At 47.5% G+C, this 14,998-nt stretch overlaps 11 non-coding genes across 11 annotated transcripts; all 11 read right to left on the minus strand.

Moving 5' to 3' along the window:
* Positions 1-844: 844 nt before the first annotated feature.
* Positions 845-1,035, minus strand: LOC142680771 (U2 spliceosomal RNA). Its single transcript, XR_012853198.1, has one exon. It is a non-coding gene; the product is annotated as a U2 spliceosomal RNA (small nuclear RNA).
* A 1,128-nt stretch (positions 1,036-2,163) lies between these two features.
* LOC142680388 (U2 spliceosomal RNA) lies at positions 2,164-2,354 on the minus strand. Its single transcript, XR_012852886.1, has one exon. It is a non-coding gene; the product is annotated as a U2 spliceosomal RNA (small nuclear RNA).
* A 1,118-nt stretch (positions 2,355-3,472) lies between these two features.
* Positions 3,473-3,663, minus strand: LOC142680773 (U2 spliceosomal RNA). The gene has a single exon (XR_012853199.1). It is a non-coding gene; the product is annotated as a U2 spliceosomal RNA (small nuclear RNA).
* A 1,122-nt stretch (positions 3,664-4,785) lies between these two features.
* Positions 4,786-4,976, minus strand: LOC142680908 (U2 spliceosomal RNA). Its single transcript, XR_012853309.1, has one exon. It is a non-coding gene; the product is annotated as a U2 spliceosomal RNA (small nuclear RNA).
* A 1,125-nt stretch (positions 4,977-6,101) lies between these two features.
* On the minus strand, positions 6,102-6,292 carry LOC142680774 (U2 spliceosomal RNA). The gene has a single exon (XR_012853200.1). It is a non-coding gene; the product is annotated as a U2 spliceosomal RNA (small nuclear RNA).
* A 1,125-nt stretch (positions 6,293-7,417) lies between these two features.
* LOC142680775 (U2 spliceosomal RNA) lies at positions 7,418-7,608 on the minus strand. Its single transcript, XR_012853201.1, has one exon. It is a non-coding gene; the product is annotated as a U2 spliceosomal RNA (small nuclear RNA).
* A 1,129-nt stretch (positions 7,609-8,737) lies between these two features.
* On the minus strand, positions 8,738-8,928 carry LOC142680802 (U2 spliceosomal RNA). The gene has a single exon (XR_012853224.1). It is a non-coding gene; the product is annotated as a U2 spliceosomal RNA (small nuclear RNA).
* Positions 8,929-10,053: 1,125 nt separating this feature from the next.
* Positions 10,054-10,244, minus strand: LOC142680776 (U2 spliceosomal RNA). The gene has a single exon (XR_012853202.1). It is a non-coding gene; the product is annotated as a U2 spliceosomal RNA (small nuclear RNA).
* Positions 10,245-11,522: 1,278 nt separating this feature from the next.
* Positions 11,523-11,713, minus strand: LOC142680798 (U2 spliceosomal RNA). Its single transcript, XR_012853220.1, has one exon. It is a non-coding gene; the product is annotated as a U2 spliceosomal RNA (small nuclear RNA).
* Positions 11,714-12,845: 1,132 nt separating this feature from the next.
* Positions 12,846-13,036, minus strand: LOC142680777 (U2 spliceosomal RNA). Its single transcript, XR_012853203.1, has one exon. It is a non-coding gene; the product is annotated as a U2 spliceosomal RNA (small nuclear RNA).
* A 1,125-nt stretch (positions 13,037-14,161) lies between these two features.
* Positions 14,162-14,352, minus strand: LOC142680803 (U2 spliceosomal RNA). Its single transcript, XR_012853225.1, has one exon. It is a non-coding gene; the product is annotated as a U2 spliceosomal RNA (small nuclear RNA).
* Between the last annotated feature and the right edge of the window lie 646 nt (positions 14,353-14,998).

Consider the following 14,998-nt stretch of genomic DNA (forward strand, 5'->3'; position numbering starts at 1 on the left):
GTCAGAAAGCTGGCTCTGGCTCCTGAGGTCTCCACTATGACACGTGCAAAGTTCCGTCTGAACTTTATATAAGACGGTGCGGCTCAGTCAGTCACTCAGTGTTGCCTGAGAGGGCAACACTGCAACAGCCGGCCCCCAGGCTGTCTTTTTTTTTGCACAGCTAGTTGCCTCCAGGAGGCCACAAGAGGGAGACAAGGGACTGCAAAATGGAAAATAGGCATCCACCAACTTTACAGACAACTTGTTCTCCTTGCTCCTACAACCTCCATCCTTGCACAGTTTGTTATTCTTCCAGGTAACATAGTAACAAATCCAAATTGCTGCTCTCTTTGTAGGCAAGCAAGGGTTTGTTGCAACTGCAATTCTTACTTCTTCTTGAAATGTAGGGACCACAGTACATTCCATCACATCCATCTAGTGTACACAGGTAGGTCCATTGTGACGGGCGGGCGGGCGGGCGGGCTGGCTGCTTTAATGGCTGTTTGCTGTTCCCCTACTCCACTCCACTATTTGACTATGGTGCTGCATCAATCAGTGGCTGGCTCAGGTGCAGCTCTTTAACCTACCTAGGAGGGAGGGCGGAGAGAAGACAAGGAAGGTGAATGAGCTGTTCCAATGTGAAATGCCGGAAACACAGAAACACAGACGACACAAAACAAGAGGTGGCAATGTATTAATTAATTGCATTTAATAAATTAGCTCATTATCACACATGACTGTACAAATGCATTGTCCAACAGGTGTTGAAATAATGGGATTAAAAGGGGAGATCCCATCCGAAAGACAAAAACAATGGCAAACACAAAAAGCACTTTTGGAATCTGATTTTAGTAAACACATAAGGAAAGGGTGCACCGGTCCTGGAAATACTGCAATACCAGGTCAATGCGTGGAGTGGACAGAGCAAGCTCTATTTCCATCTCCCTGTTCTAAAAATCCATTTAATATATGGTCCCCAGATAGGGGACGTATCAGATATTAAACTGATAAGAACAGATACTACACTTGATCTTAGCCAAAAGGCCGAGAAGCGATAACCCGAACGTGCCGCTCGTTTTGCTTCTTTTGCTTGCACCACAATGCAGTGCTGAAAGAGGAGGAATCGACATAAAAACGCCTTCCTGGCAACGCCCAAATGCCCTCCTGCCGTGCAAACACTGGCAGCAGCAGCAGCAGCAGCAGCAGTAAGTGCATGCCCACTGCCACCCCTTCTCCTTTCACACCTTGTATCAGCTTTAATCCAGTCCAGTGCTGCCTGCTGAGCAGCACTGACCAACACTGCCTGGGCCCAGGCTTTTATCTCTGAGGCCCCATTATGATGTCAGAAAGCTGGCTCTGGCTCCTGAGGTCTCCACTATGACACGTGCAAAGTTCCGTCTGAACTTTATATAAGACGGTGCGGCTCAGTCAGTCACTCAGTGTTGCCTGAGAGGGCAACACTGCAACAGCCGGCCCCCAGGCTGTCTTTTTTTTGCACAGCTAGTTGCCTCCAGGAGGCCACAAGAGGGAGACAAGGGACTGCAAAATGGAAAATAGGCATCCACCAACTTTACAGACAACTTGTTCTCCTTGCTCCTACAACCTCCATCCTTGCACAGTTTGTTATTCTTCCAGGTAACATAGTAACAAATCCAAATTGCTGCTCTCTTTGTAGGCAAGCAAGGGTTTGTTGCAACTGCAATTCTTACTTCTTCTTGAAATGTAGGGACCACAGTACATTCCATCACATCCATCTAGTGTACACAGGTAGGTCCATTGTGACGGGCGGGCGGGCGGGCGGGCTGGCTGCTTTAATGGCTGTTTGCTGTTCCCCTACTCCACTCCACTATTTGACTATGGTGCTGCATCAATCAGTGACTGGCTCAGGTGCAGCTCTTTAACCTACCTAGGAGGGAGGGCGGAGAGAAGACAAGGAAGGTGAATGAGCTCTTCCAATGTGAAATGCCGGAAACACAGAAACACAGACGACACAAAACAAGAGGTGGCAATGTATTAATTAATTGCATTTAATAAATTAGCTCATTATCACACATGACTGTACAAATGCATTGTCCAACAGGTGTTGAAATAATGGGATTAAAAGGGGAGATCCCATCCGAAAGACAAAAACAATGGCAAACACAAAAAGCACTTTTGGAATCTGATTTTAGTAAACAAATAAGGAAAGGGTGCACTGATCCTGGAAATACTGCAATACCAGGTCAATGCGTGGAGTGGACAGAGCAAGCTCTATTTCCATCTCCCTGTTCTAAAAATCCATTTAATATATGGTCCCCAGATAGGGGACGTATCAGATATTAAACTGATAAGAACAGATACTACACTTGATCTTAGCCAAAAGGCCGAGAAGCGATAACCCGAACGTGCCGCGCGTTTTGCTTCTTTTGCTTGCACCACAATGCAGTGCTGAAAGAGGAGGAATCGACATAAAAACGCCTTCCTGGCAACGCCCAAATTCCCTCCTGCCGTGCAAACACTGGCAGCAGCAGCAGCAGCAGTAAGTGCATGCCCACTGCCACCCCTTCTCCTTTCACACCTTGTATCAGCTTTAATCCAGTCCAGTGCTGCCTGCTGAGCAGCACTGACCAACACTGCCTGGGCCCAGGCTTTTATCTCTGAGGCCCCATTATGATGTCAGAAAGCTGGCTCTGGCTCCTGAGGTCTCCACTATGACACGTGCAAAGTTCCGTCTGAACTTTATATAAGACGGTGCGGCTCAGTCAGTCACTCAGTGTTGCCTGAGAGGGCAACACTGCAACAGCCGGCCCCCAGGCTGTCTTTTTTTTGCACAGCTAGTTGCCTCCAGGAGGCCACAAGAGGGAGACAAGGGACTGCAAAATGGAAAATAGGCATCCACCAACTTTACAGACAACTTGTTCTCCTTGCTCCTACAACCTCCATCCTTGCACAGTTTGTTATTCTTCCAGGTAACATAGTAACAAATCCAAATTGCTGCTCTCTTTGTAGGCAAGCAAGGGTTTGTTGCAACTGCAATTCTTACTTCTTCTTGAAATGTAGGGACCACAGTACATTCCATCACATCCATCTAGTGTACACAGGTAGGTCCATTGTGACGGGCGGGCGGGCGGGCTGGCTGCTTTAATGGCTGTTTGCTGTTCCCCTACTCCACTCCACTATTTGACTATGGTGCTGCATCAATCAGTGACTGGCTCAGGTGCAGCTCTTTAACCTACCTAGGAGGGAGGGCGGAGAGAAGACAAGGAAGGTGAATGAGCTCTTCCAATGTGAAATGCCGGAAACACAGAAACACAGACGACACAAAACAAGAGGTGGCAATGTATTAATTAATTGCATTTAATAAATTAGCTCATTATCACACATGACTGTACAAATGCATTGTCCAACAGGTGTTGAAATAATGGGATTAAAAGGGGAGATCCCATCCGAAAGACAAAAACAATGGCAAACACAAAAAGCACTTTTGGAATCTGATTTTAGTAAACAAATAAGGAAAGGGTGCACCGGTCCTGGAAATACTGCAATACCAGGTCAATGCGTGGAGTGGACAGAGCAAGCTCTATTTCCATCTCCCTGTTCTAAAAATCCATTTAATATATGGTCCCCAGATAGGGGACGTATCAGATATTAAACTGATAAGAACAGATACTACACTTGATCTTAGCCAAAAGGCCGAGAAGCGATAACCCGAACGTGCCGCGCGTTTTGCTTCTTTTGCTTGCACCACAATGCAGTGCTGAAAGAGGAGGAATCGACATAAAAACGCCTTCCTGGCAACGCCCAAATTCCCTCCTGCCGTGCAAACACTGGCAGCAGCAGCAGCAGCAGTAAGTGCATGCCCACTGCCACCCCTTCTCCTTTCACACCTTGTATCAGCTTTAATCCAGTCCAGTGCTGCCTGCTGAGCAGCACTGACCAACACTGCCTGGGCCCAGGCTTTTATCTCTGAGGCCCCATTATGATGTCAGAAAGCTGGCTCTGGCTCCTGAGGTCTCCACTATGACACGTGCAAAGTTCCGTCTGAACTTTATATAAGACGGTGCGGCTCAGTCAGTCACTCAGTGTTGCCTGAGAGGGCAACACTGCAACAGCCGGCCCCCAGGCTGTCTTTTTTTTGCACAGCTAGTTGCCTCCAGGAGGCCACAAGAGGGAGACAAGGGACTGCAAAATGGAAAATAGGCATCCACCAACTTTACAGACAACTTGTTCTCCTTGCTCCTACAACCTCCATCCTTGCACAGTTTGTTATTCTTCCAGGTAACATAGTAACAAATCCAAATTGCTGCTCTCTTTGTAGGCAAGCAAGGGTTTGTTGCAACTGCAATTCTTACTTCTTCTTGAAATGTAGGGACCACAGTACATTCCATCACATCCATCTAGTGTACACAGGTAGGTCCATTGTGACGGGCGGGCGGGCGGGCGGGCTGGCTGCTTTAATGGCTGTTTGCTGTTCCCCTACTCCACTCCACTATTTGACTATGGTGCTGCATCAATCAGTGGCTGGCTCAGTTGCAGCTCTTTAACCTACCTAGGAGGGAGGGCGGAGAGAAGACAAGGAAGGTGAATGAGCTGTTCCAATGTGAAATGCCGGAAACACAGAAACACAGACGACACAAAACAAGAGGTGGCAATGTATTAATTAATTGCATTTAATAAATTAGCTCATTATCACACATGACTGTACAAATGCATTGTCCAACAGGTGTTGAAATAATGGGATTAAAAGGGGAGATCCCATCCGAAAGACAAAAACAATGGCAAACACAAAAAGCACTTTTGGAATCTGATTTTAGTAAACACATAAGGAAAGGGTGCACCGGTCCTGGAAATACTGCAATACCAGGTCAATGCGTGGAGTGGACAGAGCAAGCTCTATTTCCATCTCCCTGTTCTAAAAATCCATTTAATATATGGTCCCCAGATAGGGGACGTATCAGATATTAAACTGTTAAGAACAGATACTACACTTGATCTTAGCCAAAAGGCAGAGAAGCGATAACCCGAACGTGCCGCGCGTTTTGCTTCTTTTGCTTGCACCACAATGCAGTGCTGAAAGAGGAGGAATCTACATAAAAACGCCTTCCTGGCAATGCCCAAATGCCCTCCTGCCGTGCAAACACTGGCAGCAGCAGCAGCAGCAGCAGTAAGTGCATGCCCACTGCCACCCCTTCTCCTTTCACACCTTGTATCAGCTTTAATCCAGTCCAGTGCTGCCTGCTGAGCAGCACTGACCAACACTGCCTGGGCCCAGGCTTTTATCTCTGAGGCCCCATTATGATGTCAGAAAGCTGGCTCTGGCTCCTGAGGTCTCCACTATGACACGTGCAAAGTTCTGTCTGAACTTTATATAAGACGGTGCGGCTCAGTCAGTCACTCAGTGTTGCCTGAGAGGGCAACACTGCAACAGCCGGCCCCCAGGCTGTCTTTTTTTTGCACAGCTAGTTGCCTCCAGGAGGCCACAAGAGGGAGACAAGGGACTGCAAAATGGAAAATAGGCATCCACCAACTTTACAGACAACTTGTTCTCCTTGCTCCTACAACCTCCATCCTTGCACAGTTTGTTATTCTTCCAGGTAACATAGTAACAAATCCAAATTGCTGCTCTCTTTGTAGGCAAGCAAGGGTTTGTTGCAACTGCAATTCTTACTTCTTCTTGAAATGTAGGGACCACAGTACATTCCATCACATCCATCTAGTGTACACAGGTAGGTCCATTGTGACGGGCGGGCGGGCGGGCGGGCTGGCTGCTTTAATGGCTGTTTGCTGTTCCCCTACTCCACTCCACTATTTGACTATGGTGCTGCATCAATCAGTGGCTGGCTCAGTTGCAGCTCTTTAACCTACCTAGGAGGGAGGGCTGAGAGAAGACAAGGAAGGTGAATGAGCTGTTCCAATGTGAAATGCCGGAAACACAGAAACACAGACGACACAAAACAAGAGGTGGCAATGTATTAATTAATTGCATTTAATAAATTAGCTCATTATCACACATGACTGTACAAATGCATTGTCCAACAGGTGTTGAAATAATGGGATTAAAAGGGGAGATCCCATCCGAAAGACAAAAACAATGGCAAACACAAAAAGCACTTTTGGAATCTGATTTTAGTAAACACATAAGGAAAGGGTGCACCGGTCCTGGAAATACTGCAATACCAGGTCAATGCGTGGAGTGGACAGAGCAAGCTCTATTTCCATCTCCCTGTTCTAAAAATCCATTTAATATATGGTCCCCAGATAGGGGACGTATCAGATATTAAACTGATAAGAACAGATACTACACTTGATCTTAGCCAAAAGGCCGAGAAGCGATAACCCGAACGTGCCGCGCGTTTTGCTTCTTTTGCTTGCACCACAATGCAGTGCTGAAAGAGGAGGAATCGACATAAAAACGCCTTCCTGGCAACGCCCAAATGCCCTCCTGCCGTGCAAACACTGGCAGCAGCAGCAGCAGCAGCAGTAAGTGCATGCCCACTGCCACCCCTTCTCCTTTCACACCTTGTATCAGCTTTAATCCAGTCCAGTGCTGCCTGCTGAGCAGCACTGACCAACACTGCCTGGGCCCAGGCTTTTATCTCTGAGGCCCCATTATGATGTCAGAAAGCTGGCTCTGGCTCCTGAGGTCTCCACTATGACACGTGCAAAGTTCTGTCTGAACTTTATATAAGACGGTGCGGCTCAGTCAGTCACTCAGTGTTGCCTGAGAGGGCAACACTGCAACAGCCGGCCCCCAGGCTGTCTTTTTTTTGCACAGCTAGTTGCCTCCAGGAGGCCACAAGAGGGAGACAAGGGACTGCAAAATGGAAAATAGGCATCCACCAACTTTACAGACAACTTGTTCTCCTTGCTCCTACAACCTCCATCCTTGCACAGTTTGTTATTCTTCCAGGTAACATAGTAACAAATCCAAATTTCTGCTCTCTTTGTAGGCAAGCAAGGGTTTGTTGCAACTGCAATTCTTACTTCTTCTTGAAATGTAGGGACCACAGTACATTCCATCACATCCATCTAGTGTACACAGGTAGGTCCATTGTGACGGGCGGGCGGGCGGGCGGGCTGGCTGCTTTAATGGCTGTTTGCTGTTTCCCTACTCCACTCCACTATTTGACTATGGTGCTGCATCAATCAGTGGCTGGCTCAGGTGCAGCTCTTTAACCTACCTAGGAGGGAGGGCGGAGAGAAGACAAGGAAGGTGAATGAGCTGTTCCAATGTGAAATGCCGGAAACACAGAAACACAGACGACACAAAACAAGAGGTGGCAATGTATTAATTAATTGCATTTAATAAATTAGCTCATTATCACACATGACTGTACAAATGCATTGTTCAACAGGTGTTGAAATAATGGGATTAAAAGGGGAGATCCCATCCGAAAGACAAAAACAATGGCAAACACAAAAAGCACTTTTGGAATCTGATTTTAGTAAACACATAAGGAAAGGGTGCACCGGTCCTGGAAATACTGCAATACCAGGTCAATGCGTGGAGTGGACAGAGCAAGCTCTATTTCCATCTCCCTGTTCTAAAAATCCATTTAATATATGGTCCCCAGATAGGGGACGTATCAGATATTAAACTGATAAGAACAGATACTACACTTGATCTTAGCCAAAAGGCCGAGAAGCGATAACCCGAACGTGCCGCGCGTTTTGCTTCTTTTGCTTGCACCACAATGCAGTGCTGAAAGAGGAGGAATCGACATAAAAACGCCTTCCTGGCAACGCCCAAATGTCCTCCTGCCGTGCAAACACTGGCAGCAGCAGCACCAGCGGCAGTAAGTGCATGCCCACTGCCACCCCTTCTCCTTTCACACCTTGTATCAGCTTTAATCCAGTCCAGTGCTGCCTGCTGAGCAGCACTGACCAACACTGCCTGGGCCCAGGCTTTTATCTCTGAGGCCCCATTATGATGTCAGAAAGCTGGCTCTGGCTCCTGAGGTCTCCACTATGACACGTGCAAAGTTCCGTCTGAACTTTATATAAGACGGTGCGGCTCAGTCAGTCACTCAGTGTTGCCTGAGAGGGCAACACTGCAACAGCCGGCCCCCAGGCTGTCTTTTTTTTGCACAGCTAGTTGCCTCCAGGAGGCCACAAGAGGGAGACAAGGGACTGCAAAATGGAAAATAGGCATCCACCAACTTTACAGACAACTTGTTCTCCTTGCTCCTACAACCTCCATCCTTGCACAGTTTGTTATTCTTCCAGGTAACATAGTAACAAATCCAAATTGCTGCTCTCTTTGTAGGCAAGCAAGGGTTTGTTGCAACTGCAATTCTTACTTCTTCTTGAAATGTAGGGACCACAGTACATTCCATCACATCCATCTATTGTACACAGGTAGGTCCATTGTGACGGGCGGGCGGGCGGGCGGGCGGGCTGGCTGCTTTAATGGCTGTTTGCTGTTCCCCTACTCCACTCCACTATTTGACTATGGTGCTGCATCAATCAGTGGCTGGCTCATTTGCAGCTCTTTAACCTACCTAGGAGGGAGGGCGGAGAGAAGACAAGGAAGGTGAATGAGCTGTTCCAATGTGAAATGCTGGAAACACAGAAACACAGACAACACAAAACAAGAGGTGGCAATGTATTAATTAATTGCATTTAATAAATTAGCTCATTATCACACATGACTGTACAAATGCATTGTCCAACAGGTGTTGAAATAATGGGATTAAAAGGGGAGATCCCATCCGAAAGACAAAAACAATGGCAAACACAAAAAGCACTTTTGGAATCTGATTTTAGTAAACACATAAGGAAAGGGTGCACCGGTCCTGGAAATACTGCAATACCAGGTCAATGCGTGGAGTGGACAGAGCAAGCTCTATTTCCATCTCCCTGTTCTAAAAATCCATTTAATATATGGTCCCCATTTAGGGGACGTATCAGATATTAAACTGATAAGAACAGATACTACACTTGATCTTAGCCAAAAGGCCGAGAAGCGATAACCCGAACGTGCCGCGCGTTTTGCTTCTTTTGCTTGCACCACAATGCGGTGCTGAAAGAGGAGGAATCGACATAAAAACCCCTTCCTGGCAACGCCCAAATGCCCTCCTGCCGTGCAAACACTGGCAGCAGCAGCAGCAGCAGCAGTAAGTGCATGCCCACTGCCACCCCTTCTCCTTTCACACATTGTATCAGCTTTAATCCAGTCCAGTGCTGCCTGCTGAGCAGCACTGACCAACACTGCCTGGGCCCAGGCTTTTATCTCTGAGGCCCCATTATGATGTCAGAAAGCTGGCTCTGGCTCCTGAGGTCTCCACTATGACACGTGCAAAGTTCCGTCTGAACTTTATATAAGACGGTGCGGCTCAGTCAGTCACTCAGTGTTGCCTGAGAGGGCAACACTGCAACAGCCGGCCCCCAGGCTGTCTTTTTTTTGCACAGCTAGTTGCCTCCAGGAGGCCACAAGAGGGAGACAAGGGACTGCAAAATGGAAAATAGGCATCCACCAACTTTACAGACAACTTGTTCTCCTTGCTCCTACAACCTCCATCCTTGCACAGTTTGTTATTCTTCCAGGTAACATAGTAACAAATCCAAATTGCTGCTCTCTTTGTAGGCAAGCAAGGGTTTGTTGCAACTGCAATTCTTACTTCTTCTTGAAATGTAGGGACCACAGTACATTCCATCACATCCATCTAGTGTACACAGGTAGGTCCATTGTGACGGGCGGGCGGGCGGGCGGGCTGGCTGCTTTAATGGCTGTTTGCTGTTCCCCTACTCCACTCCACTATTTGACTATGGTGCTGCATCAATCAGTGGCTGGCTCAGGTGCAGCTCTTTAACCTACCTAGGAGGGAGGGCGGAGAGAAGACAAGGAAGGTGAATGAGCTGTTCCAATGTGAAATGCCGGAAACACAGAAACACAGACGACACAAAACAAGAGGTGGCAATGTATTAATTAATTGCATTTAATAAATTAGCTCATTATCACACATGACTGTACAAATGCATTGTCCAACAGGTGTTGAAATAATGGGATTAAAAGGGGAGATCCCATCCGAAAGACAAAAACAATGGCAAACACAAAAAGCACTTTTGGAATCTGATTTTAGTAAACACATAAGGAAAGGGTGCACCGGTCCTGGAAATACTGCAATACCAGGTCAATGCGTGGAGTGGACAGAGCAAGCTCTATTTCCATCTCCCTGTTCTAAAAATCCATTTAATATATGGTCCCCAGATAGGGGACGTATCAGATATTAAACTGATAAGAACAGATACTACACTTGATCTTAGCCAAAAGGCCGAGAAGCGATAACCCGAACGTGCCGCGCGTTGACCGAGCCTGCCCAATACTGCTGTTCACCCCTTGCAGCGATTCAGCCTACTCCTAGGCAATTCCATGGGGCCCTGCAGGCTCACACACACTCACAGCTACGCGGGAGGTGAATAAAGGCCGGAGAGGAAGCAAGACAGGATTTTCTTCTTTTGCTTGCACCACAATGCAGTGCTGAAAGAGGAGGAATCGACATAAAAACGCCTTCCTGGCAACGCCCAAATGCCCTCCTGCCGTGCAAACACTGGCAGCAGCAGCAGCAGCAGCAGCAGCAGCAGCAGCAGTAAGTGCATGCCCACTGCCACCCCTTCTCCTTTCACACCTTGTATCAGCTTTAATCCAGTCCAGTGCTGCCTGCTGAGCAGCACTGACCAACACTGCCTGGGCCCAGGCTTTTATCTCTGAGGCCCCATTATGATGTCAGAAAGCTGGCTCTGGCTCCTGAGGTCTCCACTATGACACGTGCAAAGTTCCGTCTGAACTTTATATAAGACGGTGCGGCTCAGTCAGTCACTCAGTGTTGCCTGAGAGGGCAACACTGCAACAGCCGGCCCCCAGGCTGTCTTTTTTTTGCACAGCTAGTTGCCTCCAGGAGGCCACAAGAGGGAGACAAGGGACTGCAAAATGGAAAATAGGCATCCACCAACTTTACAGACAACTTGTTCTCCTTGCTCCTACAACCTCCATCCTTGCACAGTTTGTTATTCTTCCAGGTAACATAGTAACAAATCCAAATTGCTGCTCTCTTTGTAGGCAAGCAAGGGTTTGTTGCAACTGCAATTCTTACTTCTTCTTGAAATGTAGGGACCACAGTACATTCCATCACATCCATCTAGTGTACACAGGTAGGTCCATTGTGACGGGCGGGCGGGCGGGCTGGCTGCTTTAATGGCTGTTTGCTGTTCCCCTACTCCACTCCACTATTTGACTATGGTGCTGCATCAATCAGTGGCTGGCTCAGGTGCAGCTCTTTAACCTACCTAGGAGTGAGGGCGGAGAGAAGACAAGGAAGGTGAATGAGCTGTTCCAATGTGAAATGCCGGAAACACAGAAACACAGACGACACAAAACAAGAGGTGGCAATGTATTAATTAATTGCATTTAATAAATTAGCTCATTATCACACATGACTGTACAAATGCATTGTCCAACAGGTGTTGAAATAATGGGATTAAAAGGGGAGATCCCATCCGAAAGACAAAAACAATGGCAAACACAAAAAGCACTTTTGGAATCTGATTTTAGTAAACACATAAGGAAAGGGTGCATCGGTCCTGGAAATACTGCAATACCAGGTCAATGCGTGGAGTGGACAGAGCAAGCTCTATTTCCATCTCCCTGTTCTAAAAATCCATTTAATATATGGTCCCCAGATAGGGGACGTATCAGATATTAAACTGATAAGAACAGATACTACACTTGATCTTAGCCAAAAGGCCGAGAAGCGATAACCCGAACGTGCCGCGCGTTTTGCTTCTTTTGCTTGCACCACAATGCAGTGCTGAAAGAGGAGGAATCGACATAAAAACGCCTTCCTGGCAACGCCCAAATGCCCTCCTGCCGTGCAAACACTGGCAGCAGCAGCAGCAGCAGCAGCAGTAAGTGCATGCCCACTGCCACCCCTTCTCCTTTCACACCTTGTATCAGCTTTAATCCAGTCCAGTGCTGCCTGCTGAGCAGCACTGACCAACACTGCCTGGGCCCATGCTTTTATCTCTGAGGCCCCATTATGATGTCAGAAAGCTGGCTCTGGCTCCTGAGGTCTCCACTATGACACGTGCAAAGTTCCGTCTGAACTTTATATAAGACGGTGCGGCTCAGTCAGTCACTCAGTGTTGCCTGAGAGGGCAACACTGCAACAGCCGGCCCCCAGGCTGTCTTTTTTTTGCACAGCTAGTTGCCTCCAGGAGGCCACAAGAGGGAGACAAGGGACTGCAAAATGGAAAATAGGCATCCACCAACTTTACAGACAACTTGTTCTCCTTGCTCCTACAACCTCCATCCTTGCACAGTTTGTTATTCTTCCAGGTAACATAGTAACAAATCCAAATTGCTGCTCTCTTTGTAGGCAAGCAAGGGTTTGTTGCAACTGCAATTCTTACTTCTTCTTGAAATGTAGGGACCACAGTACATTCCATCACATCCATCTATTGTACACAGGTAGGTCCATTGTGACGGGCGGGCGGGCGGGCGGGCGGGCTGGCTGCTTTAATGGCTGTTTGCTGTTCCCCTACTCCACTCCACTATTTGACTATGGTGCTGCATCAATCAGTGGCTGGCTCATTTGCAGCTCTTTAACCTACCTAGGAGGGAGGGCGGAGAGAAGACAAGGAAGGTGAATGAGCTGTTCCAATGTGAAATGCTGGAAACACAGAAACACAGACAACACAAAACAAGAGGTGGCAATGTATTAATTAATTGCATTTAATAAATTAGCTCATTATCACACATGACTGTACAAATGCATTGTCCAACAGGTGTTGAAATAATGGGATTAAAAGGGGAGATCCCATCCGAAAGACAAAAACAATGGCAAACACAAAAAGCACTTTTGGAATCTGATTTTAGTAAACACATAAGGAAAGGGTGCACCGGTCCTGGAAATACTGCAATACCAGGTCAATGCGTGGAGTGGACAGAGCAAGCTCTATTTCCATCTCCCTGTTCTAAAAATCCATTTAATATATGGTCCCCAGATAGGGGACGTATCAGATATTAAACTGATAAGAACAGATACTACACTTGATCTTAGCCAAAAGGCCGAGAAGCGATAACCCGAACGTGCCGCGCGTTTTGCTTCTTTTGCTTGCACCACAATGCAGTGCTGAAAGAGGAGGAATCGACATAAAAACGCCGTCCTGGCAACGCCCAAATGCCCTCCTGCCGTGCAAACACTGGCAGCAGCAGCAGCAGCAGCAGTAAGTGCATGCCCACTGCCACCCCTTCTCCTTTCACACCTTGTATCAGCTTTAATCCAGTCCAGTGCTGCCTGCTGAGCAGCACTGACCAACACTGCCTGGGCCCAGGCTTTTATCTCTGAGGCCCCATTATGATGTCAGAAAGCTGGCTCTGGCTCCTGAGGTCTCCACTATGACACGTGCAAAGTTCCGTCTGAACTTTATATAAGACGGTGCGGCTCAGTCAGTCACTCAGTGTTGCCTGAGAGGGCAACACTGCAACAGCCGGCCCCCAGGCTGTCTTTTTTTTGCACAGCTAGTTGCCTCCAGGAGGCCACAAGAGGGAGACAAGGGACTGCAAAATGGAAAAAAAGCATCCACCAACTTTACAGACAACTTGTTCTCCTTGCTCCTACAACCTCCATCCTTGCACAGTTTGTTATTCTTCCAGGTAACATAGTAACAAATCCAAATTGCTGCTCTCTTTGTAGGCAAGCAAGGGTTTGTTGCAACTGCAATTCTTACTTCTTCTTGAAATGTAGGGACCACAGTACATTCCATCACATCCATCTAGTGTACACAGGTAGGTCCATTGTGACGGGCGGGCGGGCGGGCGGGCTGGCTGCTTTAATGGCTGTTTGCTGTTCCCCTACTCCACTCCACTATTTGACTATGGTGCTGCATCAATCAGTGGCTGGCTCAGGTGCAGCTCTTTAACCTACCTAGGAGGGAGGGCGGAGAGAAGACAAGGAAGGTGAATGAGCTGTTCCAATGTGAAATGCCGGAAACACAGAAACACAGACGACACAAAACAAGAGGTGGCAATGTATTAATTAATTGCATTTAATAAATTAGCTCATTATCACACATGACTGTACAAATGCATTGTCCAACAGGTGTTGAAATAATGGGATTAAAAGGGGAGATCCCATCCGAAAGACAAAAACAATGGCAAACACAAAAAGCACTTTTGGAATCTGATTTTAGTAAACACATAAGGAAAGGGTGCACCGGTCCTGGAAATACTGCAATACCAGGTCAATGCGTGGAGTGGACAGAGCAAGCTCTATTTCCATCTCCCTGTTCTAAAAATCCATTTAATATATGGTCCCCATTTAGGGGACGTATCAGATATTAAACTGATAAGAACAGATACTACACTTGATCTTAGCCAAAAGGCCGAGAAGCGATAACCCGAACGTGCCGCGCGTTTTGCTTCTTTTGCTTGCACCACAATGCAGTGCTGAAAGAGGAGGAATCGACATAAAAACCCCTTCCTGGCAACGCCCAAATGCCCTCCTGCCGTGCAAACACTGGCAGCAGCAGCAGCAGCAGCAGCAGCAGTAAGTGCATGCCCACTGCCACCCCTTCTCCTTTCACACCTTGTATCAGCTTTAATCCAGTCCAGTGCTGCCTGCTGAGCAGCACTGACCAACACTGCCTGGGCCCAGGCTTTTATCTCTGAGGCCCCATTATGATGTCAGAAAGCTGGCTCTGGCTCCTGAGGTCTCCACTATGACACGTGCAAAGTTCCGTCTGAACTTTATATAAGACGGTGCGGCTCAGTCAGTCACTCAGTGTTGCCTGAGAGGGCAACACTGCAACAGCCGGCCCCCAGGCTGTCTTTTTTTTGCACAGCTAGTTGCCTCCAGGAGGCCACAAGAGGGAGACAAGGGACTGCAAAATGGAAAATAGGCATCCACCAACTTTACAGACAACTTGTTCTCCTTGCTCCTACAACCTCCATCCTTGCACAGTTTGTTATTCTTCCAGGTAACATAGTAACAAATCCAAATTGCTGCTCTCTTTGTAGGCAAGCAAGGGTTTGTTGCAACTG

Source organism: Rhinoderma darwinii (genome assembly GCF_050947455.1).
Source record: "Rhinoderma darwinii isolate aRhiDar2 chromosome 2 unlocalized genomic scaffold, aRhiDar2.hap1 SUPER_2_unloc_56, whole genome shotgun sequence".
Classification (NCBI taxonomy): Eukaryota; Metazoa; Chordata; class Amphibia; order Anura; family Rhinodermatidae; genus Rhinoderma; species Rhinoderma darwinii.